Below are 12,921 nucleotides of genomic sequence, written 5' to 3' on the forward strand. Positions count from 1 at the left end.
ATGATGTGCTAGGCCTCAATTTATCTCATATCCCTGATTTAAACGTCCACATTAGTACATAGCTGGAGAAGAATAAAGGGAAATTTGATTGTGAAATAAAAGAGGGAAAAAAAAAACCTGGAGCATTTCTTGTCATTATGATATCGGTTTATTTCTCTCCCATCCGCCCACATCTTCAGCTGTATGCTGCTGCCACTGGATTCCCTCTCTCCCATAATAATATTTGTACCTCCTTGAAATTGCTCTCACCAGAAAACAAAAGTGGAGGTTTGCCACAGACCTTTAATGGCTTAAAGGTGTTCAAAGTGAGAAGCTGTGACTCAAAAGATTACTGTTTGGATTGTATCACTAAACATCTTTTGATGTGTCTTTTAATCGGGTTTTGAAGCTTTCCCGTGTGCTTAAAAGGCACACAGTATAAAAAGGAATAGAATCGCCTACCAACAGAATAATAAAAAAACAACAACATGACCACAAAGTATTTCTTCTTTTACCTGCCTTTTGTTGCCTAAATTGCTAGCAAGTGCATGGCTTTTGCACCTGCAAAATGGGATCCATCTGTCTGAGTGGCAAACACATCGGAAGTGCACATTTAAGCCCAAAGTTAAGTTTAGGTATCTTTTATTTCAGTAGCTCAAACTACTTGTCTGTAAGTAATGTAAGCATTTTGGAGTAGCTATGTGACTGGATTCTCATTGATAATCTGTGTGTGTGTGTGTGGTGTGTGTGTGTGGTGTGTGTGTGTGGTGTGTGTGTGTGTTGTGTGTGTGTGTGTTTGTGTGTTTGTGTGTGTGTGTGAGAGAGAGATTACAGAGAAGTTACAGAGTAGACAAATTGATTAGCACTTGCTAACAGTTTGCATTACAGAGCAAAGTTGCTCTGTTTTATCTAACCTGTTCTTGCTGATATCGGACATGTTGGGTTAGATGATGTTGGGTCAACTTCGGGAAACCTCTCAGTTAAGGTAGGCTATAGGTCTTTCTACTCTACAAGGAATAGACACTGAAACTCATATTTAGAATGGTAACAATTTATACCGTGTGTACCTTACTGTTGATTAAATTTTGTGTACCTTATTGTAAAGTGTTACCCTGTTAACTGTTCAAGATAAGAGGGTAGCACATATAGTTTTCTTCTATTTATTAAATAGCTTTTTGAAGCTCATTGTAATCTGTCTCGCTTTTTAAACACCTCACTGATATTGCTCTTCTTCCCAGAGTAACAACTTCCACTTGAAAGGGTGTTGTTATTTTCTGTGTCTCGGTAGTGCTAGTGTTGGGTGAGTGCACTGACTAGAAAGAGATTTTTTTTTTTTTTAGTTCCCAAGTCGATGATCTCTGATCTTGGCCCGTCAAGCCTAAAATCAGCCGATTGCGGTCACTGGACGATTTCTTCGTGCATCTCTGCCATGAACTGTATCATTCCAGGCGTAACACGTAAACAGCGAGACTTTCTTGTGGCATTAAGTAATTTGACAGCCTGATGAAGAGATCAGTCAACATTTATCACGGAGGGCTATGTAAGTGGTGAACTTAAAACGTTCAGATGCATCTGCAGATTTGAAAATGCGGGGCTTTAAATTTAACGTCTGTTTAGTTGTCTTTGCATCTGTTTGTGAGGTGATTTAATGCTACTAGTCCTCTTCCCATGCTGTCTCCTCCTGTGTTCCGCTGGCTTTGACAGCTTGACCCTCGAGGCAAAACCACCGTGCTCATGTCTGTGAATGTCAGTTCAAATGACAGGAAAGTTCATGATGGGAGTCAGGACCTGATGCACTTTCTGTCTTGGCAGCTGATCCTGGCCTTTTTTTCAATGGAAACTTCTGTTTTGTCTCGGGGCGTTTTTAGGGGAATCAAACCATCACACCAGGTGGGGATTTGCATCATGATCTTTGGCTCGTTTAGGCACAGAATGTGAAGTTAGCCCTCTTTGCCGTTTTGAAGTTCACTTGAAAGTAGTCACTATGGAGTTTCACATGAATACTAAGGGCGTGCTATCATCAGAATTTCTGGGACTCGGCTTTTGCGAGGGTTGTGCGTGTCTGTCCTCAGGAATGGTGTGACGTCTTTCCTTTCCAGAGCACGGGGGAGGACTCTGCAACATCTCACTGTCTCCATGTGATTTCCTCTTAGTAATGTCTGACTTCTCTTTATGCACCAACATTTTGAGCGTTATCCAAACATCCGCTGAAATTTGAGTTTATTGCAGTTTGTGAACTTGTGGGTATTTTGAGGGACGATTTAGAGGAAATATTTGAGTTATTACTCTAAATGTATTTATTTTTGGTCTTTAGATTAACCACTGCTGTGTACAATTCATGCTCTATTTACATGGACAATGGACTTACCAAGGTTGCAACCACAGCAGCCATATCTGAATCACAATTATGGCAGCTTGGTTAGCATTATAAGCTTCACCAATTGGTGCTCATCCCTGGCAAGAATTGCATATCAGTAGCTGCGTCTCAATTCGCAGGCTGCGTCCTTCGAAGGACGCATTTTAAGGCCGGTGACATCACAACGATGCGCGGAGGCTGTCCCATTTGGCAAAAATTCTGAGGATGCTTAAAATGCAGCCTTCGAATGCGTCCTCCTTTTCCCCGAATTCTGAGGATGCACCGCTACCATCCTTAGTGGCCTCGCCTGCCACAAGATTTCCCGAGGTGCTTTATGTGCTTTTTTAGTGATAGTGAAAGTAGTGATTTAAGTCAGTTATTTACAGGGTTTGTACACATTTAACTAATCAATTCAAATTACTAAAGTTACAAACATAAGCTTATATCAAGTCTTACAAATAAATATAACATTTTATATTTAAACATATTTGTCAATCTGTTGACAAGCGTTTGTTTAATAACTGGTATATTATGATCATTAGCAGGCCCCTGGTTGAAAATAATAGCAGGTAAATGTTACCTCTCCACTGCGCTCTCCCCAGCCTGAGAAAAATTCGTCGCCGGTTTTGCTGCCGCCGGAGCCGTCTAAGCCGACTGTCCTCCTCCAATAAAAATAAAATAAAAAATAAAATAAAATAAAAATGTCCATATCCATTTTTTTGTCGTCTAGCGCTGTTTTTCCCGGGTTTGGGGTAGACGTGATGACGTCGTGTCGCAACCAGGAAGTGCTCCAAAGGCTAGACCGTCCCATTTACCAACGGGTGAGGATGCTCCGGAGCATCCTCCGATGGCTGGGTCCTCCTAAGGCTGTGTAGGCTGGGTCCTTTGAAGGACGCAGCCTGCGAATTGAGACACAGCAAGGGTTCATCGAAAGCGATGCAAAAAGGGGGAAGTGAACTTCTGTTAAACTGGTCTACAGTATTTTTAGTCATTTGGAAATTCAATGGAGTGTTAAAAAACAAACAATGAGACTTATTCTTTGCATACAGCGGGGCGATGGTGGTGCAGAGGTTGGGGAGTGCTCCTTGCAATTGGCGGGTTGCCGGTTCGGTCCCCCACTTTGAAATTCTCATCATTGTGTCCTTGGGCAAGACTTTACCCACATTGCCTGCTGGTGGTGGTCAGAGGGCCCAGTGGCGCCGGTGGATGGCAGCCTCGCCTCTGTCAGCTTGCTCCAGGGTAGCTGTAGCTACCCTGGGGCACACCCTGCGCACACCCTGTTTGTAGTTTTTAAAATGTTTTCAAAGAAGCAAAGATTCTGCGTACCGCAAAATGTAATTATTATTTTATTCTATTATAAGAATCATGTTTCATTCCCTATGTAAAGACATACCTTCTTTTAAAAAATATTGGAAGCTCCATAAATTAGTTTCTGTAGGACTCAAGAGAAACATTTTTTTTTTTTTTACAATTTTTTCACCTTTATCGTGACTAAAAGTAAACTACTACTAAGTATAGTACTACTACAGTTGAATAAATTGCGACTGTAATTTAATGACATTCCTAGTCAGCAACTGTGAAACTAAAGTAAAAAAAATCAGTGTTCGGTGTATATCAAGCAATGTCTGATATTTTCTAGGCAACCTGTGCAATGTGTCTGCTGCTGCAAACAAACGTTTTGGTTTCTTGTGTCACGGTCTTCAGGTGGTTGTGTTTGTTTTTTTTGTTGTGTTGTTTGTGTATGTATGTATGACTTGGTTGTTTAGTTTCCTGGACCATGATTTCTTCACCTTGGGATCCTTTAGTGTGTGATTTATATAGTTCTTCTTACTTTTGTGGCTCGATTAGTAGATTCTGTTCTTAGTTCAAGCTATGTTTATTTTGTTTTATATTCTGCAGGGTTTGTTCCCAGTGTTCCTCCCTGCCTCCCATTGCCCTCCATGCATTCTCTCCTTACTCTCCACTTTATTTAGCTGCCTGGTTATCCCCTCTCATTGTGGTTTCTCCTGTAATTCCTCAGTTTGAACCTACCTGTCAGTCTGATGTTCTGTTTCCTTCAGGCGTTCCTCTGTAAGTTTTCTTTTTGATTCGATCTTTGACTCATCATGCAGCTCCTGATTTTCCTTTTTGGTCCAGCTCCGTCTTCTCAGGTCATGACATCTTGTCGTCTTCTCGCCAAGCCACGATGGGCTCCTACTCTGGTCACCTTAACCTCATCATCCTCTTCCCTCTTTCTCAGCAAACAACTCTAATAATTAACAACCGTAACGTGAGGTATTATATGTCTGTAAGATTCATCTGATACACACCAGCATCAAGTTGTGCTATCTGCCTTCTTCCATCGTATAGTTGTAACAGGAGTTATAGCAGGAATCAATCAGATACAATAATAATAATAATAATAATACATTTATTTATAAGGCACTTTACATTTCAAATGAAATCTCAAAGTGCTACAATAGCAGGGGCTTAAAACAGTTCCCAAAGACTAATCCAGAGAGTCTATTGTCAACAACAGATGAGTATGTGAGTTGTAGGTTGTTTAATGGAAATATTTAGTGCCTGTGAAGATGGAAAGAAAAAGTAAAAAAAAAGCTCTAGAATTTATAAAGTACTGTTAATATAAATATGCATGGCCATATTTGACTGTGACAAATAAAAAAATATTTTTTTTTTTATTTACTGCGATTGTTGAGTCAATAAGGCCAAGGGTTTCTTTCTTTTCAATGAGGCTTAAATCAGGCCTTTTGTCATTGGTTTCATCTGCTGTCATGCATTTTTCATTTAAAGGGGCATTTTAACGTTACAAATATTTAAAGACCCAGATGATTCTTGTCGTGTCCTCTTCCCTGTGTCCCCATTTCCCTTCAAACTGTGCTTTCAGTGCTTTCCGTAATCGTTTCCGTGCGGGCCACGAAGTTTGTGGAATAGGAATCATTCAATAATACATAGTTTCCGTTGCCGCTTCAAGACAGGAGTTTCTGTCTCTCCAGAAGAGAAATAAATCAGGGGCGTCTAATAAAGCTGTTGACAAAAATAAAAATCCACAACCAGCTCGATGCTGGCAATATATCATACATATGAATCTGCCTCCCAACTCACTCACACACACCAGCGGCAGGAGTACATGCAAACACTCAAGTCAACGCTCAAGTATAACGACGATGTGATTTATGAGTCCACTGCTGGACGCGGCGCTGCCGGGTAATGCATTTAGCTCTTATCTGCCTCGACTGTAGAAGGCAGCTCTCTAAACCATTTGCCACTGGAGATTCATACACCGACAGAGATGAAGAGAGAGGAGAAGGCGCAAGAAAAAAACGGATTTGCTATTGATGGGAAGTTGGTTTGGCTGTGAGCAGGAGGCAGACGCTCCGTTCCGCACACACCGTGATATAAAGAGCGAAATCGGAGAACAGAGGCTCGGTTGTTAGAAATGAATACATACATGTGTGTCGAAGACAACGAGATATCAAAGGTTATTGGAGTTTCTGAAGGTAAATTGTTTTGTTTGAGCCGGAGGGTATCCGAGGATGCTGCGTGACTTCAAAAGGAGATGTGAAAACACAATCTGTCTGATCCAATCTAATAAGCCCCAGCATAATCCCCACACTTTGGTCTGCTTGGACAAGATGCGTAGGCGGAATGCTGATAAAGCAGAGGTAGCTGAAAGGAAGAAGGCACACTAACGCTTTTATTAGCCGAGCCACGCAATGGTCCTCGTGTCTTAAATATTACAGCCAGTAGGATCCAGTAATAAAGGGCACAGTATTTACTATTTTATGTATATAGCAGCTTCTGGATGCAAACTCCAAGTAAAGGTCAGGTTCCCTGTTTTACAACTTAAAGCAGCGAGTTTGTTGCTTGGGTTGCCAGCAGCAAAGTTGCAAGAGGGATTAGCTGTGTAAAATTTTTTAAACTTGGTTCACAGAACCTTTACATCAGACAATGTGGTCAAGATGGTCGTTTATGGCCACTTGGCACATGGATGCAAAGAACTGAGTTGAAGTTACTGAAGGTTGAAGGAAAAACTTCAAGGAAGAAGGACAAATGGCTCCCTATGCATTTTTTTCTTTACAGGCAAAAACAGCACATTGTTCAGGTTGATTTCATGACATTTAAAAACGTTGACTTTGATTCTAGGATGCAAGAAAACATTTTAAATTGGGTTTGATTGGTAAGAAATTGTTTTCTATACCGATATGAAATGAAAATATGAGAGGGTATTAAACGCGGGTCCAAATTGGAGACAGGGCATGTCAATCCAGGACATCCCAGCATTACCAGATTCACCATAAATGTCTGGCAGAATTTTTTATTTTATTTTATTTTTGTTAGGTTTTTGTTGTCTTTCTGGACTCATGCAGGAGAAGATACATTGTTTGGAGTTTGCCCTGTGACTTTAGGTTAAAACATATCAGGGATACCCAAGCCAACATTTAAGTATGGGGGCCCATACGGGCAGAAAATGGGCTCTGAAATGGGACTGTCCTCGAGTTACTTAATGCAGGGTTTGATGCAGGACTACCGTAGACTTTTTAACAAATTGAGGCACATATGGATTCTAGATGTTTTATTTATTTTGCAATAAATATTTTCAGTACCAACTGTGGATGGTAATGGTTGCCCGGCTGGTTCGGTCAATACGGGCTGTATTTAATTAACGCATTTTTTGGACCATAAGGTGCACCATAAGGCGCACTGAGAATTAACGTGTCCATGTGTGTCTATGTCCACACATAAGCCGCACAGGATTATAAGGCACATTAAATATTCTTCCCAAGTGTGTAATATCATTCAGCTCCTCCCTCTGTACAAAGCTGAGAAAAGAGAGAGCTGTCTGTCTCTGCCAAAGTAGATGGACTACACTGCCCTGTTTCTAACATAAAGTCAAAATAAACGTACCTTTGATATTGAATTAACTTACTGGTGTATGGTTGCTAGTGTGTACTCTGGGCGCTGGCTGCCTTACATGAATGCACTTCTAGTTTAGACATTACAGTCAGGCAGTCTTGTAGACAGCTCAGGGGTCTGATCAGGTAGTGACACAGTGTACCGTAATGCTCTGAATATCCAGCTTCGTTGCTAAACCAAAGTCGCTCCACTCAATGGATATTTGGAGCATTGGAGTTTGTGATTTTTGAGCACATTGAACCACATGGAATCAGTCAGTAAGCACAAACAATAGTCATATAAAAGGCATCAGATCACAAGGCGCACCATCGATTTTTGAGAAGAATCTAAATGTGCCTTATATTCCGAAAAATACGGTAAGTCAAGTGAGTAAGTAACAAGAAGACTTTTGCGAGTCTTAAGCCAGTAAGTATACAAGCCAAAGTCATATGGGATGCACATAGAAATGTTAACAGGGACTGTGGTATAGTGTAATTTTCCAGCTTTCACTTCTCATCCATACATTTAAAGCACTGAAATAACAGAGATCACTGGACTACACACACACACACACACACACACAACACACACACACACACACACACACACACACCCACACACCCACACACCCACACACACAAACACACACACACACACACACACACACAAACACACACACACACACACACACACACACACACACAAACACACACACACACACACACACACATTGTGACATCACCTAATATTCTAAATGTTCAATGACCATAGCAGTAATGCTCCGTAATACTCCTGTATTGTTACAATAAATGATTGCGTCAATTCAACAATCAGGACATGAAAGCTAGTCAGACCTTTTTCCTCCGACATAACAGGTTGGACACAGCTGGTGTACATTTGAAACGATTTTTATAGGAACAAATAGATGTATTTTGGACCTTTTTGCACATTTTCACATGTGGAAAAACTGAGCAATGAATTGCATTGTAAAGAAGTAAGTGACATACGCTATAAATTTATGCATTTATTTATTTTTTTATCTGTCCCATTAATTAGATGATTTTATGCTATTTTTCTGTTTTTAGTGATGGACAGACAGAAAGTTGTGCAACAGGTCAGAAAATTGGTGGCTGCAAATCAGCCACAAAATCTCTGATTGATGCATCTCCAGTTGTCTCTGACCAAACAATGTGCTGCCTTTTTATATACCCACATACTAACTTCTGTTTATTTCAGTGCAATTTCTGTGCTTTGTGATTTTTTTCCTCAACGTTTGTTCAATACGTCTTCTTTTTGCATGGGTATATTTGCTGTTGCTGTGGTTCACTTATTTTAAAACGATCCGATTTCAGCGTGTAACCACGTGAAATGTGAGGCTGACCACACATTTCTACACGCAGTATTTCTCCTGTTTTCTCCAGAGGTTCGGAGAACAAGCAAGCGAGTTATGCCAAAGAGCTGCGAACGTTCCCCACCGCCTCTGATCAGTCCAGAGCGAGTCCGACACGTCTCCAGAGATCCACTGAGACAACATTATCCGTGATTTGCTTTTGTCGTCTCTGTGAAAACAATTCGGTGTTGGAGCGCGGCGCGGCTGGCTAGCCTCACGACTTCATCATGTTGAATCGAGTTAAATGTCTCCACCCTGGCTGCATGCCAGAGGAGGTCAGTCTGGGCGGCCTGCCTATGAAAACACCCCTCCCCGTTTCAGTCTCTCTGACGGGGAGAGGTGCTCGCCGAAGAGCTGTGTTTACCTTGTGTTATGAGTTTTCACAGATAAGCATCCCTGACAGAGGCCCCCCCCCACTCACGGTTCGAGTGGTGTCGGTTGACCCCTCTCCGGTATACGCGTGGAAACTGAAGTGCATGTATGCTCACATGGGTCCGTGCTGCATGTGGACTTATCACGGCCCACCGGGGGGCTGTCCAAACTGCTGTCGGTCTGAGTTAAATCCATCTGTAATCCGCATCTCTGACTCCACCCTGTCTTTAAGGAATGATCTCACCTGCCATTGTTCTCGCCCCAAATTTAAAGGAGTAGTTAAAGATTTTTAAACATACGTTCTGCTGCGAAGTTAGGAGCAGGAGCAGGCAGTGTCTCTAGTCAGAGTAACTGTAATATGAGCGTGTAGCTGTGTAATGTACACAAATATGTAAGTGAATGCATCTTTTACTTCCACACTGCATTATGTTTTATGGATACAATTAAACATCTAAATTAATGAAAAAAAAAACATGCTTGTAAACATTTCTGTGAGTATGAACAGTACATAAAAAGTGGTTGGTGAGAAAAGGCTGTCCTCTTTTGACCCTTACCTTTTTTTTGCCATTAGGCTCGCCATGCTGCCGCTGCATGCGTACCTCTCGAGCTGATGGATCTATCTAAGACAGGCCCGTATTAAGACAATGTGGTGCCCCTGGGCACTATACCTCAAAGCCCCCCCCCCCCCCCCCCCCCCCGCCCCCCCCCCACCTCTTACCCGTGGTGTCCTCCCGCAAAAACATCAGACATAATCAAGGGGATTTCTGTAAAGTAATTTACTATTTACTAACTTACACAACTACATGTAGGCATATGAGCAGTGAGCAATATTCAAATATCTCATTTTAAAAAGTTGAAGTCAAAAAAATCTTGATTTATTTATCATTTATTATTATTGTGACATCGGTGTTCACAAAACAAATAATGCATGGTCTTTCAACAATTTCAAGTAATTAATATAACAATTTATGAAAAATATATTTTTAAAGCATGTGTCATGTGGTGCCCCCGTTGGTGCCCCTGGGCACTGGCCCACTGGCCCTTATGGATAATCCGGCCCTGATCTAAGAGACGTGTGCAGTCTCAGAAAATATTGTTAGCATAACCTAGTGACATTTTTTGGAATGAAAAAAAAAATGGTCCGCTCTGATCTTGGCTCCTGACGGACTAACTGTTAGCTTCAGCCTCTTTGATCCACTAACTTGGATTTTTTACTAAATGAAGACCCCCAAGAAAGCGATCTACTACAGATCAGATATTCATTAAGATATAACATACTCTAACCTTTTAAAAGCACTTGTATTTATAGCAATCCTTCAACTATTTCAATCCCACCTCACAGCCAACACCTATTGCTGGAAAATTACATAAAAGGTATCCAGAGTGTTGAACGTGCATGTGAAGACTTTTTTTTTTTTTTTCCTTTTGGATGACAATCTGCTTTCTGCAAGTTTAAACCAGAGACAGAAATGTCTTTCAGAGGAAGCATTTTTGCATTGTACTGAATTATCACCCACCATCTTGGCAAGTTCCTCAATCCTGTTGTTCAGGTGCAACCAGCGACTGCCTCATGCTTTTTTTCCCCCAGCGTGATGGTTAAGTGAGAAGACATTCATCTTGAGCTTTTTATAGGAACATTGAAATGTGTAAGGATCAGATTGTGATTATCATCTGTCCGCAGAGCTGTTCACAATTGCTCACAGGTTATAAAAGAAGCTTTGGACGCGGCCCTTATTTACCTCCCGAGTGCATTGGGTCGTAGCCTTTCCAACATCGCCTTGTTTCCTGTTTAAATTGTGTTCTCATTCCGCGGCCCCTTTAAAGCCGATCAACGTTTGGGGAGGAGGGCAAAGTTTCCTCCGCACAACAATCGTTCCATTCAAACCGGCGGTTGTAAAATAAACACAGCCTGCCATCTGCAACTCAAGATCACTTTTTCCACAGTCGAAAAAAAAAAAAACGATGAGGAGGGTGCCGCATGTTGGTGTGACGGGTAAACACACACACAGTTGCCTGGCAGCCTCATGATAAGCTGTGCAAGGGAGGAAAAAGTTCTTATCTGACCTTATTTCCATTGCAGGCAGGTGAGCACCTTCAGAGTGTGCAGAAAGTGAACTTTAGACAAGCCAGTGATCTTTAAAAAAAAAAAAAAGTTGTCATAAATCAACAGTGTTTGCACAGGCACCGTGCCGTCTTCCGCACCTTCACACAAAGAGCTATGGCCATTATCTTCTGCATCCTTTAAGTGGTTTAAGCCTTGCACACTTGTCACACAGTCAATTCCTAATGAATTCTCTCTGTGAGAAATGGAGGCAATAAAAAGGGAAGTAGGCGAGAGGAGGACGCTGCTGTGTGCGGTCTGCGGCGTAATGAAAGCAGGGGGGGGGGGGGGTATGTATGATGTCTATTACCCTGGCCATGACCAAAACCCCTACTCTGTATCATTTTTATGGCATAATCCTTCTCGGATGGCTCTCTTTCGAGCCGAATAAGAATTTAGCACGACGGCAAAGGGGTGAGGGGATTACATAGGCTCACTTTCTCTTCTCGCTCACACCTCATATTTCCATTTCTGCTCCCTTTGTGCAGAGCAACGTACCCTCTTTTTACCTCCTCCATCCCTCCTCTCTCACCTTGTCGTCTCTCCGTTTCCTGACTCTCCACTTTGATTCAGCTCATGTAGTCCATTCAGTCATTCCTGTCACACTGTGATATTGCTCTGAAAGGAGCCTGGCATGACGTGGGAAGAATACATTTTTTTTTTTTTCATCTGCCCTCTGAGATAGGAGAATGTCACTCAAACCTTGGAACTAATATTTCAAAATTTCATGTTAAAGACTTAATTACCTTTTTGATTCTGCATTTAGAGCAGTTCGTAGACATACATTCTTTATAATATGAAGGCATGTGAACATACATAATATGATAATTGTAATACAATAATATAATATGATGATAATATGTGACGCAATTGCGAGGACACCCTCGCGCTCTGATCATTGCAGCGAGTATACACCTAGCTTAAGAAGGGTTGACTAGAGCAGAGTCTGAAGTACCTGAGTGGACCCAAGAACAAAAAGTTTGTGAAGATTTGATTGTGATCCCATTTAATAAAGATTTCTTTATTATTATTATTATTTTTTCAATTCATAAAGCATTGCATAAATGCAAAGTGAATGCTTGATCAGTTTTGGGTTGGGGGAAGCCTACATTAAAGGTTCATTATTTGGACAAATACTGAATAATAATAAGAGTATTCTAGATCCTTGTTGAAATACCTTGACAAACGAGTAAGTTTGGCTGTGTGGTCTTTTTTCAATAACTCAAAAATGGACTTTTAGCCAGTAACTGTTTTCTTCGTGGCTGCAGGATGTCTTTCCTCACCTCAGATGGGGCTGAGCAGTGATAATAAAACCGCCTGTGGAGATAAATTTGTTGCAGGACAATTTTTGTTGCCCTCTTCAAGACCGCCGCACTTATGACAGCATTAATGAAAAAGGCCATTCAACATAGCAACGGCTGGCTCAGTAATTGAACTGCCTCTTTACCATGAAACTACAGCATGAGAAGAAGGTGGTAACGGTAAGCGTGCTGCCTTTGTTTGAGCTGCAAACCTTCACTCAACTGGTCTTTAAAAGTTTATATTTGTCTATCATTTGTTCCGTGAAGATTAAGAATGCCTTGGAACAGGGTTTTCCATATGCCAACCCTGTTTAATAGATTGATTTATACACCGTAATGTCGTAACTGAGCTATTTCCTGCTTTTGAAAAATTAGTTCCACTAAGCTTCATGTTGTTAGTCAGTCCATTCTGCTGATTGCTGTATTGAGTCTGTGCACCATGACAGGGATGTTTATTGGACGGCAATTACCTTTCAACATGACTACCAGACAACAGATTGAGGGACATGCCGGGCTCTCTTTGCTCTTC

Source organism: Fundulus heteroclitus, chromosome 8 (genome assembly GCF_011125445.2).
Source record: "Fundulus heteroclitus isolate FHET01 chromosome 8, MU-UCD_Fhet_4.1, whole genome shotgun sequence".
NCBI classification, from domain to species: Eukaryota; Metazoa; Chordata; class Actinopteri; order Cyprinodontiformes; family Fundulidae; genus Fundulus; species Fundulus heteroclitus.